This window comes from Oxyura jamaicensis, chromosome 5 (genome assembly GCF_011077185.1).
Source record: "Oxyura jamaicensis isolate SHBP4307 breed ruddy duck chromosome 5, BPBGC_Ojam_1.0, whole genome shotgun sequence".
NCBI lineage: Eukaryota > Metazoa > Chordata > Aves > Anseriformes > Anatidae > Oxyura > Oxyura jamaicensis.
Window position 1 is genome coordinate 35,383,895 of NC_048897.1, and position 20,811 is coordinate 35,404,705.

The 20,811-nt window shown below is 34.9% G+C and overlaps 1 long non-coding RNA gene across 1 annotated transcript; it reads right to left on the bottom strand.

The window, feature by feature from the left end:
• Positions 1–6,704: 6,704 nt before the first annotated feature.
• On the bottom strand, positions 6,705–10,794 carry LOC118167304. The gene is made up of 3 exons (XR_004751092.1): positions 10,783–10,794; positions 6,942–6,949; positions 6,705–6,829 (listed from the first exon to the last, which is right to left on the bottom strand). It is a non-coding gene; the product is annotated as an uncharacterized LOC118167304 (long non-coding RNA).
• Positions 10,795–20,811: the final 10,017 nt, after the last annotated feature.

Sequence of the window (20,811 nt, forward strand, 5' to 3'; positions counted from 1 at the left end):
TTAAGACACTGATTTCTCTATTTCTCTCTCTCTGTTTTCCCCCCAACCCCCCATGAATGGCACTAAAAATAGAACAAGTCTTTTAGAATATGGACCTATTGTGTAAGGTTTCCAAAGCAATAATTCTGATTTTTTTAAAGGTTTTAAGATGGATCTATTTTTTTTTTTTTTTTTTTCCAATAAACTTTCAATGTAGTTCTTCTTTAAAGAACACAGCTTTCACTTTTGGCCACTTTGCCTTGCATTATTTTGCTAGATCACAGCTTTCATGTGCTTGGTAAACATTTTGTTGCACGAGCTACTTTCCACCCTTAAGATTGCTGAAGATTGCTTCCTGGAAATCACATCTCTGTATCTGATCTATAGAAAACTAAGAACATAGGGAAATTTGTGTTTTGGATGGCCATCTAGCCCTGACCTCTAAGGCAAAGCCCTATGACATAAAAGTCACCTGCTCTAAAGCCGTCAGTTGTGCTTGGAATTTATGAGAAAATTTGAACTAAATGGGAGGAAAAGAGATCCAATGATCCACTGCACCCTCAGTTCCTTCCCTTTGTATATTATGACAAAAAACATTCATTCTCATGTGCTGAGCATGAGAATGCTCTTGCTTTTTCTCTGACCTCATTCATGTTACAGCATTTTGTGATGACACAAAAATGAGGGCCTCTCCATGTCACATGCTGGTTGTAACCTCGCTGCTCTTGACTGGTCATCCAGGCTGGCCAGCCACCAACCTGATGGTCACATGAGCTGGACAAGGGAGGAAGGAAGGTTTAGCCAGCATAAAAAGTAACAAGTCTAATAACAATTTTGCAGAAATGTTGAGCACAGATGCACCTATTATATAGTGAGAAAAAAATGAACAGCACAATAACAGAAAATGCTCTGAAAATAATCAGTACCTGAGCATCCAGAATGAGCAGATACTACCCCTTGGCTCCCTGTCACTGTTCACCATTGTTAATATGAGGGTGATTATTGTTTCTTATCTCCTTGAATTTAAGATAATGTGAAATAATTCATCAATATTAGTTAAATACTGAGGTACTCAATTTTCTTCTAAAAGAAAAGAATACAAATAAAGGAACTTTGTCTTAATTATTCTACAGTAATTCAGTTATACTGGTAAGAATTTAAGTATAAAAAGAAAACAAATAATTGCTTCTTATAGTACCTCATCCATCCTTGGCAGTGACTAAGGCATTATGGGATCATGAAATCCAAAACTGCATAATGGATGTGCCTAAGCAGCTAGAATGATTTTTTTTTTTTTTTCTTATTTTTGACTCCTTGACTTTGCAACACTTTTGCAATCACTTTTTAACACAGTGTGAATATGGAAATGTACCCATGTGTGCACCTGTATTATAGACTATGCTATACTTCTGTCAATATTAGCAATGAAAGTTGTTAATGATTGCACCCAAACTTCATTATTGAAAATGGGTTATTAGAGAATGTAATTAGATGCTGGTTTAATTAAGGAGTGTGCACCAAAGGATGAGTTTGTTCTGTTCAGTGCAAAGCATTTCAGCTTCTCTAAACATTGTTAAAGTGTTATCTTTTCCTATTTTGTGAGAAAGACCAGCATCACAAAATTTCTGCAAAGACTCTCAGTTTGCAGTTACACACTTACATTGTAATTACAGAAATGCAGTTTCTTTATCCTATTCCCTTCTTTGTCTGTCATTCTTAACTTCTTTCATAAACAAGAAAACAAATATCTTAACTTGTTCCAACTCTTAAAAGCACTCCAACTATGGGATTTGGCACTAGCTCATATGAGTATATGATTCCTGGTTTTAAAGCGAGAGAGCTAGCCCCACCAGAAGGAAGGAAAATAAATAAATAAAATAATAAGAAATTATTGGCTGATTTCTTGGATTCCCTGAGCAGAGGTGAGAGATGAAAATCTCCAGTGACTAGATAATATATGGAAACATGCATTTATGGAATTGATTCCTGAATGCAGTGATGATAAATGAGATCCCTAGCATGATGGGTATTTAAAATAATTCCAGTTAGTCTGAAAGCAGAAGTTCCCTTTGTTATGTCTTCAGCACAAATACAGACTATTCAGATGGGATGAGGCAACATTCCAGAGCAGATTAGCACGTTTGGTCTGCAGTACTTCATAATCTTGACTTATCATGAACTCTGTGAACTCAAATTCTGCTAACACTGTCACAGAATCACAATGAAGAGAACACAGCTCAACATCCAGAAGCTTACCAGGGTTTTAAATAATGCTCATTTTAACTGATTTGGTAGTGGGATATTCCATATATTTTATGCATGGTGAACCTATTGAGCTGGCAAGGTTGCCATTGTGGTTAGGCAGTAAGGAATTATTTTATTTTTAAAATACCGTGATTTGTGTGTATGTGGGTGGGTGGAAGGGTGGGTGTGAGCAGTTGTGGAAGACTGCATGCATATGTAGACACAACAATGTGATAGCCAAAGCCAAGGCAATTTAATGGCTTAATGGCTTGTTTTTTTTTTTTTTTTTGTTTGTTTTGTTTTTTTTTTGTTTGTTTGTTTGTTTGTTTTTGTTTTTGTTTTTGTTTTGATTGCTTGTTTCTTTGTTTTTCCTATCCTTAGGATTTTTATTAGCTTTAGAGTCAAACAATATTGCCCAAACCAAAAGAGAAAAAAAGCATAAATCCACTACTACATTAGTTAGTTATTACCTACAGCAGATTCTTCAGGGTGGCTATTATGTATGCTTTTCCATTTGTATAGTTACTGGAAAAAGATGTTGCTGTTTCTGGAAGCAATGATAAAAATATATAAAAGGTGTAATCTTCTTAATAATATTTAGCATACACATTACTGTTGTGATCTTAGAATCTAAGGGAGAGCCTCTACTCTAACATAGAAATGGTTGGGTGTTCCTGACAGAGCACATAGGCAAGGCAGAATGCAGAAGGCTGTGAGGAGTATGCCTGTCTCCCCAGACACTGCCAGAACACCAATTTGTCTTAGTAAACAAGTCACAAAATGTATAAAAACTTTAAACTCTATTTGAAATGGTTTTATGGAGTTTATTATGAAAAGCAAGATTTCTTTCCATGTTCACATTTGTATAATTTCTTATAAATTAACCTAGGTTATCTTCAGACACATTTAAACCCTACTGTTAATAAGAACAATAATAAAGATTATCATCATTGAATATAGTTATCAGAAATACAAATAAATATGACAGATTTATTAATTATAATTTTAGTAACATTTACATTAACAGATTATATGTTTTAGTGTGCTCATCTCTTAAAAATAGTTCAGAACACCACCCACAAATCAGGAATCCAAAGTCTGCTTCATTTTAAGATGCTTTGAATTTGTAGCTAGTAATTGTATGATTCAAAAACCAAAACAGAACCTTTTAACATAACATTTATGGTCATGGGACTTCTAAGAGAAAAATAAAGTCTTCTGAAGCTAAGCCAAATCTAGCTAGGATTATCAAAGAACGTAAGGAAAACATGCAACTGTTCCCTATACCCTGAGGCACTCTGGAAAAGTTTAGTTTAAGACATCTCAAAGCGTATTTACTATAACAACATCCTAAAGATAGTCAGATAGATAGATATAAAATGTATGAAGTGCACTGTCACTTTCGACTGAACTTTGACAAATCTGGAAGTTTAGTTTGTTGTTGGATATTTATTCATATCACTCAGATATCTAGATAGGGAACTGAATTGGAAATATATGATAAAATCACTTTTCTGAGACTTCATGGATCTCTTTGTTCTTCTAAAATCTAAATCTAGCAGTCTTAAGGACATGAAAACCAAAACCAACTACAACCAACCTGTTAAACAAACCTGAAACACAGAAATACATTTCAGTTTGAATGATTTACTTTATTATAAGGGGAAAATATAAATGGAAGTAAGAACAAAAATAATGTTTCTATTAGAGAGTACAGTGCATCCTTATCTGCAACATTCTCAGTAGAGTCTGGCTCACAAAACTCCTGCAGACAGTAACACAAAAAAATGTTCATAGAAAGGAAAATGTGGCTCTGCCACCTCATCTACTAGTTCATAGCTACGTACAGACCAAGAAGATTATATTATAACCCAGACATGTTTAATTTTGTTCATGGGTTTTTCTTCACTGGTGCCAGGGTTTTATTTTATGTGAACTGTCTTCATCACAATATTTTCCAATAGTTATAATTCTATTAGAAACACATCTTTTTCACTTTAAAAAAAAAAAAAAAAAAAAAAAAAGGAATCTCAGAATCCTACTTTGACTTGTTGAAAGTCTTCTCGATCCTGACTTGTTACATTCTTGTGACTGTGCCATTTGCTTCTAGTACAGAAGTGTAAGCCAATCAGATCATCAGCAGAAAAATAGAAATATTGTTTGCTATATTGAAACTACACAATAAAAGAAAACCAGCGAGTATAAAGGGCTTTTAAAGATGGCTTGTTGTTTAAAAAGGACTGGCTCATTATAACCTCTATCCAAAGTTCTTGAAAGATAAATTAAATATTTTAGACAACATTTCTAAAGAAAGACAACTATTTTAACTTAGAAAAAATATTCTTTACTACCTCCTCATTCCAAAACATGAAGGTCTTGAACATTTAGTTTATTGTTGGCATTGCATAAATAATAACAAGCCTGTCACTGAAGTAAAACTATTCAAATGGCTCTAACTAGTTCAGCAGATGACAGAGATGAAGAAAATTATCTTTCACAGAAACACAGAATCACAGAATTGAAGGGGTTGGAAGGGATCTTGAAAGATCATTGGGTCCAACCCCCCTGCCAAAGCATGTTCCTTAGAGCAGATTGCCCAGGTAGACGTCTAGACTGGCCTTAAATATCTCTGGACCACGAGGGCAAACTGCTGGCTCATGGTCAACCTGTCATCCACCAGAATCCCCAGGTCCTTCTCCTCAGAGCTCCTCTCCAGCAGGTCATTCCCCAGCCTGTACTGAAACATCCGGTTGCTCCTTCCCAGGTGCAGGTGCAAGATCTTTGTTTAAAATTATTTAATAAGAAACAAATCAACAAACATGCTGTTATTTCCTGGTGACATGGGAAGTAGGTTCTAGCTACTTTTCTCCACATTGACCTCTCCAGTTTTACTGAGATCAAAGAGATAATCTCCTTGATGAGATATTGAGAGAAAATAAAATTTGGTGTGCATTCTCTGGAATGAACTCATTTTAAAACTTTTAAAAATGAGAATTTTTGTTCTTCTGTCTTTGACACAACTTTCTCCCTTCCCCATTCTTATACAGGCGTATTTGATTTTGGTTGGTTTTCAGCAGAGCTTTGTACATTCAACATCTTTTAAGGGTCTTGAGGATCTTCTCAGATGAAAATCATTAGAGAAAATGCAAGATACTAGTATTGCATTCCAAAACAGTTTAATACTGCGGGCTTTACATATGTACGTGTGTGTGCATATAGCTTATCATGAGAAACTCTCTGAAAAAAACATCTATTCTGAATATTTTTGTCCTTGATGTTTTTATTCATTTATTTTTTTATTCATGACTGTGTTTAAAAGAATGAAAACAAATTTCCAAACCAAAAATGAGATGAAGCATAGTAATGTTTGATAACTCTTTCTTTATCCAACTTTGTGTTTGAGTCAGTATGAGGCTTTGAGCTAATCATGATTTATCAGTCTGTTTCCTCATATATGTTATATACCAGAAACAGTAACTTTTATTTCTCTTGCAATGGTGTTGCAAAGATTGGTTTGTCTCTCTGGAGAATGTAGAGAATGTAAATACTCAAGAAGTAGTCACAAAATGGGAAAAGCCAGGCAGCTGTCAGAATGACTCTGCCACTATGGCAGAATCCCATACATCTCTCTTGAATTAAATGCCAATACTATTAGTCTCTCTGATCCAAAATTGCGTTGTCCCATCACTTTCCAAATGGATTTTCCAACTTCTGCACATCTCTTTGTTGAGAGAATGTCACACTGAGCACTTGCAATTTAAAAGGGAACATTCGTTTGCAATACAAGACCAGGAGCTCAGAAACGGTGTGTATTATATGGCTGATCTCCACAATGCTAATATGGCAGTAAGATCAGAAAAGAATTGCTGCAGTAAGTGAATCATGTCCAATGGAACACCTGAATAACAATCTCAGGGAGCTGGGTAAAACAAAGGGAGTTTTCCTTTAGAAGCACATTTGATTCTGTGTTAATGCAGGATCTCACTGAACTCCACCCACTTGCTACTGTATGCATTTGCAAATCTCTCTACGTTCTATTTCTTTATTTAGATCAGGGGATTCAGTATATTCTCACCCTTACAGAAATGTCATGAATAGGAAGAAAGCACACTTAAAAGCCACTGAAATGAGAAGAAAATAAAAATAAAATAAAATAAAATAAAATAAAATAAAATAAATAAAATAAAATAAAGTAAAATAAAATAAAAAACAAGCTTGTAGCAGTGGATACTTTCTTATACTTCATGTATATGAGAATTTTTCATTTTTCCTAATTACCTGAGCTAAAGAATAAGCACTGCTATTCTAAGCAGAGGTTCATGTGCAATTAAAAATGTACCTGTGGTCAAGGCATTTTTGGTCTTCAGACCTTGGGATCATTGATCTTTACCACATACATGAGGGTAACTGTTTTTTAGTCAAACAGTTCATAACTAAAGTGTGAATTTTGAGTGCACTTGTGGATTTCCTTTCAGGTTGTATGAGAGACTTGATAGAAATTTGGACAATAACGCATCCATGTGTCTAATATTAATGAACTGTTAATCCTGAAGATACAAGACTGATAACAAAAAATGCCATTGGGATAGGCATTTACCTTTAAATCCTCCTTTACCTTTAAATCCTCCATCTACTCCTCCTCCCACCCATCAGATCAGCAATAACAGATGCAAAATGGAGCTTCCCAACTAGTTCAGCCTTTGTGATTTAGTACATACCTGTTTGGCTATCACTCCAGAGATAGTGCTTTCTTTACCATGGACTTCCATCTCTCTTCTGGGTAGGTTGAAGGACACTAATGTAATTTAGAGTGGGGAAGTTCATAGTTTGATTGACAAGTCAGAATTCCAGATCCAATAGTAATTAACTTAATTATGCTATCTTGTGTCTATACTAACCTATACCTAACAAAAACCTACAACAGTTGTTTGTGTGTGTTTGGGGTTTTTTTTGAATGAATTACTTCACATGCTCTCCCACTGTTAGTCCTGTAGAGAACTTTTTCCTTAAAGAAAAAGTTTCCACCTATAAAATGAAAATAGTGATTTTCTGCTTGTACATATCTTTTTTTACATAAATAATGGACTTTCAAGCTACAAGTTCAGCACTTTTTAATCAGCTGGCAAGTTCATTTAAAAAAATGTATAACCATGAGATGTTAATAAATAATTATAATGAAAATAGCCCATAGTCAATCTGCTTACTGTGTAATGACCATAAAAAATCAATAATACTTTAATTGGATTGCTGAATTCTCTCTTCTATTAAGGACAGTAATGTTTGCTTCACAAATGGAAAACTGAAACTTACTTTTTTTGCTTGTTTGTTTGTTGTTTTTTTTTTTTTGTTTTCTCACTTTATTTCTTTGAAAATATGTCACGTGTATCTAAAACACACATAACAAGGGCAGTCACTATATTTTACATCATAATAGTGAAAAAAAATTGCTAAGCCCCTTTTCACTAAAGGCTCGTTGCAGGTGTTATAATTTCACTCTTGTAAAATAGCAAGTGGGAGGTATACATTCCTAGAACAATACCAACGGCTCATTCCAAAGCCTTAAGGAAGAACAGGAATGAAACAGGGAATCAAGTAAAGTCAGATTCAACAGTGGGATTTTTGTGCTATTAATTTGAAGTGTGCTATTAATTTGAACTTGATAATGTCTACTCTGTGCTCATCATCTTTGATACACGCATTTTCCGAGCAGCTGTCAGAACCCAGTGTCTACATGTCTACCCAGGTCCTGCCTGCCCTGCCAAGCAGCACGTCTGACATCCACCTTTAACTGCACCACCACGGGGCAGCAGTTTCAGTAAGTGGAAAGTAATGAATACACCAGACAGTGAGGAAACCTGGATTTTATTCACAAATTTAGCACCGATGGGGAGGGAGAGGAACAGAAGGAAAGAATTCTCTAGCTCTGTTTCCAGTTGTATTATTTATGAAGTATGTAAACTCTTAAAACAAAAACCTCCTTGTTTTTTAAGAACTGATTGAAGGAGCACACAGTATACCTTGCTGGAAACATTTAGAAATTTAGTGGTAAAACTGTAAACAACCATTTGCAAATCTATCATATATATATTGCAAATCCCACTGTATAAAATACATACAATCAGATACTTTGAATTTCTGAATTGTTAAGATAGATGTCCATGTTTCTTAAGGTACCAAATAGTGGCCAGCATACATGCTTTTAACCTATCATATTTTCATTTTTATTTCATGTTTTATTAGTTCTAAGTGGAATTGATGGTGCTACATGGCCATAATCAGTGAGACGTATATTCAGTAATAAAAATATCCTTCAATACTAGACTACATATGTAATATTAATATTTATAAAACATAAATATAAAATACAATTACAATGTAAAATGCAAAAATAATATAAAGTACAGCAAGAACCATCAGTGAGTCTGATGGTTCACTATGTCAACAGACTACGCCTTTAGGCCTACACATAGGCATAAGTGGGTTGCCTGCTTATCCTATTCCATAACATTTCTTGAGAAAGGCCAGATATGGCCAGAGCACACAGAAGTACAAACTGAATAAAAGGAGTTACTCAGGTTAACAATATTTAAACAAAATTAAATCAGAGGTCAGAACAATAAAATGAACAGCATTATAATTTTCTCATATCTGCCTACAATTTTGGACCTAGAAAGTTACTTAATATATATGAGTAAAATTGATAGCTTTTAAATATTGTTCCTTGAAAAATGTATCACCAAATGACATGGCCTTCACCTTTAAATCTGAGGTGAAAATATAGATGTCTGTCTTTCATTAATCTTGCAAATGTATTTTGGAAATTTTGCTATGTTTTGGCTGGCTGAAGTTCCCTAAATTCCAAGAGGAAAGCTCCCTTTCCTGTCTTCTGCCATAAATAACATCTTTTTCTTAACGTATTCCACTATTCAGAACAGTTTCTAAGCCTGTTCAACAAAGCTGTCAGGGCAAATGAATTGCTCTCCCCTGATGTTTGTTATTAACAGATTGTATACTGATAGGATAATAACCTCTTTCTTCATACATGAAAGACATTCTTGTGAGCTGGATTACAACTTGAGATATAAAAGACGTGCTCTGTGGATAACTTCCAGGCTACTTTGCACCACATTGCTCTCCCATAATTTTGTGTTTGTTATCTTGAACAAGTGACAGTAACCACCCATCAGAAACTGAAATTTATGTAAAATGAGTACCACATGTATGATGTTTACTTCAGTCTGGGCAAAGCAGTGATGGATCATTATAGCCCATGGAGCTGTGTGTTTTAGACTGTGTGCAATTTAATATCAAGTACCATAACTTGAATATACAATCGCAAAAAAAGAGACGGGTATGAAAAATAAACCACTTGTCATATCATGCGTCAGTTTTTGGGGTGGTTATGTCAAACGAGGACTTATTTGTTTGTTTTAGTATGTTAAAGCAATCATTTTTCTTCTAGGGTGGAGAGCTGTACATGTTTTTAATATATGTAAGCTATTGCTACTCGTTTAAAGATTTGAAGAAGAGTGGCAAAGGTTTTGCTAATAAAAAAATAAACTCCCTAAGATCATTAGACAGTACAAGTGAGGATGTAAATGACAAATAACTTCAGCTAAAAGCAAGGTATTTCAGTATCAAAATACATTTCATAAAAGCTGGAAAAGATTAGTGTTCAGAGTTCATTTGTGATTCTTCTACAACACCAAAACATAAAGTATAAGCCAGCATGTATCCCCTCATTCATATACACCAGTAGCATTTTGTTAAGATTTATGAAGCCTTGCTTTGAGTATCTAAAAGAGACACTTAAATTAGGAATTTATTAAATCTATATTACTCTTGTAGTTAGTAGAAAATAATAAAAAATTCATCTTGAACATGAATTACAAGTTTAGAGTGTCCATTAACTATAATGGAAACATAGGGAATTTGCACTCAATTAAAGCGACAGAAATTATGTGTCAGTCCAGTTCTGAGCTGTGTAGGTGTCACTTCAGTTAGAGAAAAGAGATTTGAATCAAAATGTCGGGCAAAACTGGGGCGGGCGGGGGAATGTTGAAAAGTATACAGGCCAGTCTTTTTTTCTGTCAGATCATTTCTGTCAGTGATTATTGATGAACAACTGAGAAAGTGTTTCAAATACCTGGGGTTTATGGATCTATTTATTTTATGCATTAAGATGTTAATGATTATTTTATGTGTGCATGTTCGTTCTGTGAATGCTTCCACACTGGAATATTTCAGTTTAAAGCAGAAATCTTTAGAAATATGTGGTCCCAGCACCTAGTGAGAATTGTAATATAACTGTTTGTGTTTCTGTTGCACTCTGTATGTTTTAAATAAAATATTTTCTGTGATGTATTGTTTGTTCTTTCCAGTACATAATGCAGAATGTACTGAAATCAAAGACATTTTCCTATAACATATTTTTGACACTTACAAAATTCACTGTAAGAAAGCTGTAGGTCTAGCTATATAGATGAAGTTGTAGATAGATATATGGATGATATAAATAAATAAATAAATATTTAAAGGCAAATTCTTAAGAATCCTAACAGGAGATCCAATTACATCTTTCTATCTAAGTCCTCTTGGAAGCTCAGCATGGACAGCGTCAGAGATCTTATTTCTTTTTAGCATATTGATGTCATGTCTGTGTTTCTTATGGTATGTGGATGCAAACTTGAGGGATTTCTGCTTCATACTCTATTACTAAATGAGAATGTCAACATTAACACAGTTTGTTATTTATTCTAGGCTGTTGCTCTCTGAACTTCAGCTTTTACTGACAAAATATTAAATTCTAAATTCAGCATTTTGGGGAAAGCAATGAAGTTTAACTTTTGCAAGTGTAAATTTGAACAGAGAATATACATTCTGATGGGTTCCAGTTCAGCACCTTTTTTACATTAACCTTGATGTAAGTTGAATATGAGTAAGCATCCTCCTGAATGCAGAAATATGTCTGAAAGGTTGTCTTAATGAATTTTACAGACTAGGATCTCATCTGTTATGTTGTAATACAGTTTCTTTAACATCAATGATAATTTTCAGAGACTGAGCATTCTTCTCTTAGTCTTCTTTTATGATTATTTTCTCATTTCACGTATATGCATACAGTGATACACCATATATGTGTATACATAATTTTATATAGGCATGTCTGAATATATGTATTCATATATAAAATATTTTGTATGAAATAATGAAAAATAATGCATAGTTTCAGATCTATTTCTCTTTCATTTAGCTCTCAGAATATGACTTTATATGAGCTACAAATTCGAAGTCATCATCTGTTTTGACCAGCATATTAATAAAGTTTTATAAACTCTTTGTTTGGTAACCTTAACATTTCTGTGAGGAGCTTTAAAACTTTATAGGTGTAAAAAAAGGATTCTATGTTAAAAAATTAAACAACAGCAACAACAACAACAAAATTTAAGCTATTCTTCCATCAGTAAATAAAATCATCAGCCACCAAAGAACATGCTTTGACTTTCCAAACTTACTCTTTTCACAATTATTCCCAGAAGGTTAGAGGTTAATGTACAAAATTATTCTGCTTTCTTCTGAGGTCTCAAGAATTATGACCAAATTTTTCACCCAAAATTATATGCAAACGACTCTTTACTGATTTGATGGGGCACTATACATTTGGAAAACAATTTAATTGTCTATTCATAGGTAACAAATAGCACTACCATAATTATTATTTTTTCCACAGGTTTTTAAAACTTTATTCTGAGAAAGATTTTGGTGGGTAGCCAGTTTCAGTTTCTCTGTTATATAGACCATCAACAGCTTCCTTCTTGAAAAAGATGTTACAAATATGATCAAAGAATAAGATATGCATTTTGTTACTGTGTTGGTTGATAATGAAATCAGTAACATCGCTTTGAAGGGATGGATGGATGAATGCATCTGAAAGGAGAGATTTGATTCTATTTTCAAATCATGTGCAGGAACTGCATGTGATTATAAAGTTGAAAAGGTATGTTAGGACAAGAAAGGAGAGAAGAAGAGTTGAGTGCTCTTTAATAAAGACCAGCTCTCTCACTCCTTAGTACAGCAGAGAGATGATGAAGATGAAGTTAATATCCATCCAAACAGGCCTTCTGCTTTAACTTAAGTCTCATACTCTTATGAAGAGGCTCATAAGGAACTAGATGGGTATCTGAGCATTAGAAAAAGGAGTTTGAGTGCTGTGAAGAATGTACTACTGGAGGCATCCACTATACCTCTGACTTGATAAAGGTCATCAAACATTAAGAAAATGGTTACTATTGCCAACAGCATTCACATGAATACCTAGTCTCTAATTTAAGAGAAAGAATCAATATGCCATTACACACAACATATTTACACGAATTGGTAAACTATGTTTTGCTAAATACATTCCAGATCTTGTACATCTAAAAATTGACTGCCTGTTATAGATGGACAACATTTGAACTCTCAAAGGACGAAGAGCTGCTTTGTCACACCAGCAGCATCACCACAGCAATTTATAAATCAGACAATTCTGACAAGATTTCCAGCATGGGGTTTAGATAGAGTTGAGTAATGCAAGGAAATAAGGCAATTCTACACAGAATTTACTCTGGATTATCCTGGATTATTTACCCTGAAGGTACTCACCTTAAAATGTATAGATTGTACAGGCAGACAGGAATTTTAGGTAATCTATCTGGTCTGTCTTTTTTGTTAACTCAGGCTTCACAGTTTAATTTCTTTTTTTCTTCCTAAATTAAGTATTTTCTATCAGGAATGGAAACAGGAGTTAAAAGGATTTATTATTTACCATCATATAGGAGTTAAATGCAGATTAAACAGAAAGTGAAGTATGATTGCTGAAAGGGTTAGTCACTTAAAGAAAAAAAAATGTACTAAAACAACACTTTTGAGTGTTTTCCTCATTCCTAACTCTTTTGTGCTTGTTACAGATAACTGACTTTGTCATAGCTGCCTAAGATAGCATCATAGTTCATATTGATAAATCATGATTTGTAAACAGATGTGCATACCTTCTTTCAATCCCATCTCTCCTCAGACTATGAAAAGCTGCCTCCGCATAACAATGTAATTGTTTAAAATCTGTCTGTTTTTGAATGGGGTTCACTCCAAAAGTGAGAATTTGTTTCAGAACATAAAAGTTTTTCCTCTTTTATCTGATAGATCCACGACAGATATATATGGATTATCTTCAAAAATTAGAAGGAGAAAAAAAAAGAGACATCTCAAACCTGACCATAGAATGTGCACTAAAAACATCACCTCAAATAATAATTAATTTTCACCCTGAAAGTCTGAAGAAAAAAGTGGAAATAATGAGTGGAAAAATGTGGAATAAAAAGTGGAAAAAATAAGAATCCCAATTTTACCCCTATGAGACTCCCGATACTATCAGTGGAGTTCTGCTGTACACAAGGACTAGGAGTTCAGCCCAGCACATCTCCATCTGAACACTATTATGGGTAAGAAGAACCATCCCCTAAAACATTTTTATTTTTGCTAGAGCTGAGCTTCAGTGAAGATTTTATACTTTGAGTTTCTGTAACCCTTGGCCACAGTCTGCTAACCTCTCCCTCAGGCTAGCCCATTTTTTCTCTTGTCCCTCCCTACATCTTCATGTTCTCCTGGCTGAAGTCCCAGGTACATGGTAATACTCTGCCAAATCCAAGTTCAGGGCAAGGACACATCTCACTTCCAAAAGAGGAAGAACATTTCAAAAGAGGAGAGAATCTTATATCAGGAACCTCATCATCAAAGAAAGCAAAGACAGTTGCATGAGTAGCGTTACAGTTAAAATAGTCTTTCCAGTCTAAAACACCTGCTCTTCAGGATTCATACAAAACATTTCTAAATCTCAACACCCCTTCAAGTCTTCAGGGGATTTAAAAAAAAAAAAAAAAAACTCCACAATGAAGAAATTGTACAAGAACACCTAATGAAGTAAAATACTGTGATTTTACAGAGAAATGTTTTAATATAATAAAATACAAATAGAAGTTACATCCAAATCGGTATTAAAAGTTCCCCCTGCCCAATCTTTGATTTAACCATCTAGATTTGTCAGAGACACGTCACTTAGACATTGTATTAGTAATGTTTGGTGTGGTGCATTTTCTTCAGCTAAGTCATCTTTTCCCTCATGTTTCTTTATAAGCCTCAGTTCCTTTTGGTAAAACAAATGCTAAATTATACAAGCACGGTATAATGATGTTTTATTGCAGAGAATATCACTGTTATTTAGCTATAAACATTCTTCCTTCATGTTTAACAGAAACCAATTAATCAGAAATAGGGCAAAGCAACAATCTTGTTTTATGTTTTTGTCAATATTGAGAGCTTATGCTGATAATATATCTGTGGCTAGTTGCAGGCTGCACTTAAATCTGTGCTGGCCTGCCTAATCCTCTTTTGCCCAAAATGTACCACTGCTGAGAGGCTAAAGATAGAGTCATGCTGAGCTGCAAAGTATGATGTGCTGGAGCAGGTGGAAACCAGGATTAGAAGGCTTTCAGCAGCCCTGGGAAAGGCCCAGCTCTGAGGCATGTCCAGGCAATAGATGCAAAACAGGACTTTATTTCCCTTCTCTTCAGAGAAGCCACAGAAAAACCCTACTGCTGCTTCTGGATTTGCCAGGGTCAACATGGATTTTATGAAGTGTGAATCAGCATGTTGTGGCCTCTACTTGCTTGCTTTCCTCTGCTTCTTTTTAGCATTCCCCTATTGACAGCCTAAGTATTTATCCTAACAGAAGTGAAAAATCTCTTCAGAGTCTCAGCATGAACTGGAATTAGAGAATCCAGAGAGATCAGTTATCCTGAGCATTGTTCACACTCTGGCCGTATCCCAGACTCCAGCATCCCCCTTTCCTTGTGCTCTTGCTGCTCGTCTGTTTTGGAAAATGTATGATTATTTTGCCTTGTGGATGATGGTATGATGTGAATACATCAGATCTGGTGGGTATTTGTTTAAAAATAAAAAATAAAGATGTTCTGCCTTATGCTAGCCTGAACTGGATTCTTTCTCTGTCCATTAAGTCATTGCAAACAAGTTGAAGTCCAACTACTTCAAGGACTGTTTAGTGTACTGAATAAACTCCCTCACTGGTCTTTAGACCTCAGTGATGGAAAGGCAGATGCATGATGCAGATGTTTATTTGAACTTTTTAAATGCATTGCCTTATTTGGCAACATTATTCTTAGCTGCTCTTTAGACTGAGTACAAGATCAGAGAGAGAGCTAACAGCTGCCACACCTAGTGCTTCTGAATGAGTGAGCAGTTATCTGTCTGCATCCTTCTGAAGAGAGATACATTGAATTCTCCCTATGTCATTTCCCCATTGAGTCATTCACCTATTGCTGAAACAGTTTCTTTTGCCTTTTGAACTGCCTAGACCATATTTCTTCTTGATAGATGTGGTGTACAAAGTGCAAAAGAGGAAATAAACCACTACAATGTCTTTGCATGCACAAGGTAATAAGGCACATGCTGATCAATGCACTATTCACTTACAATAGAATGGTGACAGACGTTTGAGGGTTAGATGAGGGTATACTTATGCATTCCCATGCGTTCTTAATTGCTGCTATTAGGTCATAAAAGAAAAGGTAGTCTGGAGTTCTGAAGTTTTTCTACAAGAACCAAGAGTTTGGAGTCTGATGGGCCAGTCAAAATTCCCAGCTCCATGACATTCAAGTAATGGATGTTTCAAGGAATATCAATAGCCTGACAATCCAGATGGATTCATCAGAGGAGTGCAATAATGTTTATTTCAGTGTTGGAAGGGATCTTTTTTCTCTTTACCCTTTCAAAAATAGCTTTAGTAAGAATAGTTTTAGAAATACTAGGACTTTTTACCTTACAAATCTGAATACAGTGCTTTTTCTTATCCTGTTTTTTGTTTGTTTTGTTTTGTTTTTCTAGGATAGAAATGTTCCATTGTTCAACTTTTGAGACTTTTGGGGAAAAAGAGGGACACAGAGGGTAGAAAAAGTGCAGAAGAATATTGCATATAGCATATGACTCCACAGGGTAGACACTATGGCTGTCATCAGAAATTGCCATTTCCTTCAGCATACTAGAAATGGAATGACTAATTTTCAGATGAAACATTCTCTGCATCCAAAAGCATAATTTGTAGGCATTCTATTGAATGCCTGAATTCTATTGAAGTGTTTCAGTTCTAAAAACCTGCTGTCGAACCATGACAGCATATGCCCATTTCTTTTGCAGTGGGAAAGTGAGAGGCTAGAGCTCCCAGCTGCTGTGTCTTGGTGCACTCTCACTATGTAAATTGCATTGCAGTGGAAACCTCAAGCATGACAGCACTAGGAGTTCAAACTAAAGGACATCCATTGTCTTTTAGGTTTCAGCCTTGACAAAATGAGGCTTGGAATCATGGGAATACCACTTCAAGTCAAGACTTACAACTGTCTTCATGGTTTTACACAGCTCTGATATTCAAAAATGCCTGAACTTTTTTTTTTTTTTTTTTTTTTTCCTCTCTCTCTCTTTCCCCTCTCCATCGTTCTCCCACTCACTTTTAAATAAAAACCAAGCAAAGGAAGAATTCCCATATTAGCCTGTATATTGATGCAGAAGGGATCCCAAAACAGGAAATATATCATTAACAGTAGATTGATAGACATGCATCCTAGAAACCCATTAACTTCCTGACTTTTAAATGCTACAATGCTGACCTTGACTCAAGGCTCAGTGTGACTATCACCCTCTGTCTTAATACAGCAACCATACCTTCCATGAGATAGGTATGGATAACTGAGGAGGAAACTGAAGTGCAGGGCAGGATATACACACTTGCCTCAACAGGGAGAAGGTGAGAATCACAGAGCAGCATTTCAACCTATAGCTCCAGTTTCCAGGTATTACCTTCTAGGCTTACCCTTACTATTTTTTTCCCTTTTTCAGACACAAAAGTGAGAAAGATTATTTTATAACAAGACCATTGCTTAGGATGATATAGGAAAATAGTAAATCTTTTTGCCTTCCAGATATCTAGAAGGGCAAATATTTGGTTTACAAATCAGTTTTGTCAGTGATTTTTGTTTAGTCTATTGAGAGTGCATCATTTAAATCAAGTGAGAGGTCAGTACTTGAATACAGTGGGATTTTCCAACCAGACTTACAGAGAAATACAAGAGCTTCTGTCAGACTTTCAGTATAAACAAATTAAAACTTTCCTGAACACCCCTGAGGCAAATGATAGTATTTTTTAGTATCTAATCTTTATTATCATTGTCTTTGACCAGGCTAATCTCACTCTTTCCAAATTAAAATTATTATAACTAGATATATCCTTTTGTTTCTGGTATAATGAATTTGTAAGTTTAATTTTTAAAAATTAATTCCAGCAATTCTATTTTAGGCTGTGCATTATGGACAATTTGTAATCAGTTGCAAAAGATTAGACCCTGGGCACACTTAATGGGGATGTTTTAATAGTGCAGATGGCAAAACAGCCTGTGGAAGCAGGTCTGGTGGGCATTCTGCAAAAGCTAATTCAGTCAAAATTTATCCAAGATGACATAATGTACAATTGCTACACTGGGAAACACTATTAAAATTTCACACATTTAAATCTCTCCCTTCTCTTTTAATTAGAATTTTCCAAGAGAAAGTAGAGTCCATGTGTACCTCCCTGAACCCAACTGTAAAGGTCAAGGATAAACAGCATGATGCATCAGGTTCCTTTGTGCTCAACATGTTCAGGTTAAGAGGAATGTGTTAAAATGATTGTGTAGAAGAGACATGTCTGGGAATGAATTTTCATTGTGAACCAGCAGTGGCACTGGGATGTTCTGCCTGCACATGCACACCCACCCACGCTGCCTGTTACATTATTCAGTGTGTGTGCAGCTCTCCTAGGTACTGCAAGAGAAGTGAATTACTCTCATTCTTAGGCCTAAATTCTAATTCTCCAAAAGACCTCAAAGTTTTTATCTTATTCACTATTGAATTTTACAGGAACTGCAAATGAAATTGCTGAAAATGAAAGTAGAAAATGATTATGGATGTTACACAGAACTTGTATAGAAAAGGGCAGAAGTAATCTACCTTTATTCCGATATAGAGTTAAGATTAATTCCTCACCTCTTTACTTCTGGCCTGACTTTCTTCTGACTTTTGTATTCCTTACCACACAATGGACTAGCTTGGGCAAGAGATGTGGAAGGTGTGTCCAGAAAACTCTTTTGAAAACCACTCTTGAAGAAAATGTGGTGACTGAATTAGAAAATATGACTCTGAGCTTGCTGAGTGTAAGAACAGAACCCCAGTTTAGTACTTCTCACACTAGTTCCCCAGTCATGAGGTCATTATCAAAAAGTTTTTGGTTGTCTCCTCCCTCTTATTTATGGACAGTGCTTTTTGAATGTATTTTCTGTACTTGCAAATACTTACTGGATCAGGATATTAGCTTTATGAACAAAGATATCTATGCATGACAAGACTCCTAAGCAATTAAATAAGATTCTTAAAACATTGGAGCAGAGATTATAAGTGATGTCTGCTGCTTACATTTCTTAGAGAAAAGTGGGGTTTTAAGTACCATGCATATGATTACCTACTAAAACTACTGTTTTCATGCCTCAAGATTTCACAGAATCGTAATAAGAAACCAGTTCTTTAAGATAGGACCCTCTTCTTCATTTTTGTTAAATATATATATATATATATATATCCTTTAGGAGCTGTAAGTGAAAATACCTGATTAATAATCCAGCCCGTAATGCTATAAAAGGTGAAGAAAATGCCATGACTGTTCTTTAGGGAATGAGACTAGATTTTTAATTTTTATTTTTTTTTAACCCCTAGAAGGTACTTAACACACTGTAGCACACCAAAAATAAAGACAAAACATCTGATTTCACGTACAGTGTCAAATCTTATTGGGATGGCTTCAGAGCCAAATAAAAATCCAGAAGGGCAATGGAACACAGTGAACAGCTGAAACACAGTGCACGTCTATAAATCTAGCTTCTCCTATCCAAATACAAGCACTGTAAAATTTCTGTTTACAATAATCCACTTGATAGGCATTACTTAATCAAAGGGTACCAGCTGCGCTGTTTTAAAAGGAGCGGCTACATATTCAAGTAAGACGACAGACTTATTTTCTGTCTTTTTGAAGACTATGTTCCATTTATTAATATTTACATTTACTAAGCTGTTAAACTGCCAGCAAAGAAGTTGCCTTTAGATAAAGGAAAGTACTTTATGGTAAATGTAAAAAAGAACTATTTGTAAATTCATCAGGTTAAACTTGAATGAGATTGTTATTCCTGTGAATTAAATAGAAAAAAAAAATAATAATAAAAAAAAAAACATATCTAAAACTTCTGAAAGATTATAATTCACACATGAAGGAAGCAGGGATAGGTCAGTTCCAAAGCATGTTAATTCAGAAGAATATTATGCCCCACAGCATATTTCATCACACTAATTTAATCATTGGAAGTTTACTCTGTATTGCAATAAAAAAGATGACCCATTTCCTATGACTGTTTGCTTGTACTGGGAAATGTTTTACTTCATCAGGGAAAAAAAAAAAATCAACTGGCTCTGAACTTTTATGCACAGCTCTCATAAAAGTGAGGCCAAAGAAGTTCAGTTGATTACTACTCTGTTAACTGAGAATGTGATTTCCATTTCTTTCCTCACCCAGTTGCTCCTGTTGGGCGGTATCCTTTAATTTGATGCTTGCAGGAAAATCTGAGATTTTTCTGCAGGCTGGCATTCATTGCTTTTTGCATTCATTGCTGTAAGTATTCTGCAATACTTACAGAATTCCAGCAAAAGCCATAGAATGTGTAACACACAAAGGATAACAAAGAGTGCAGAATATCCTGTTTTTATGGGCATGTTCTACCCATCAATCTGTCAGTCTGAATCATTTCTACAGCTGTGTGAATAATTCACAAGTGAATCATTCTGCAATGATCTAATTTTTCTGCTTATGAGAGATTTCTGACCATTGCTAATATTTTTATTAGGAACATATTTTAAATTATCCAATTAATTATTATTACCTAATTTTTACAGCTTGGTCATGAAAACCTCTTGTCTGTAGAAAATGTGGATTAGCCTTCAGTACCCTCTCTTATTATGAATAGCAGCTTTCTGGGGGATCAAAAGTGTAGCAAACAAAACGACTATTCAAACATGTCAAACTCTGTCCGATGTTATATTTGCTATTTAAACTTGTTAGATGTGATTGGTCAATATATTCGTACAAAATTGCTACAAATATCTGATTGGGTGTCTGTGTTGACACTGCCAGTAGTGAATGTTCATTTTGTATAAATGTTAAATGTATAAAGTTTCACAGACAGTCTAGCCAACTAAACCTATTCACACACAGAGCTTCAGAGAATGAGCACTTATGGGAAACAAAGGGGACATAAGCTTGCTTCATGTGAACCGATATATAAAAAAAGAAAAAAATATCTGAAAAGATATCATTGTCCCTCTGTCACCATCAAAATGTTAAACGTGTAAAGCTATAATGCTCATTTACTGCTATGTCTACAAAAACATATATAATCAATTACTTAA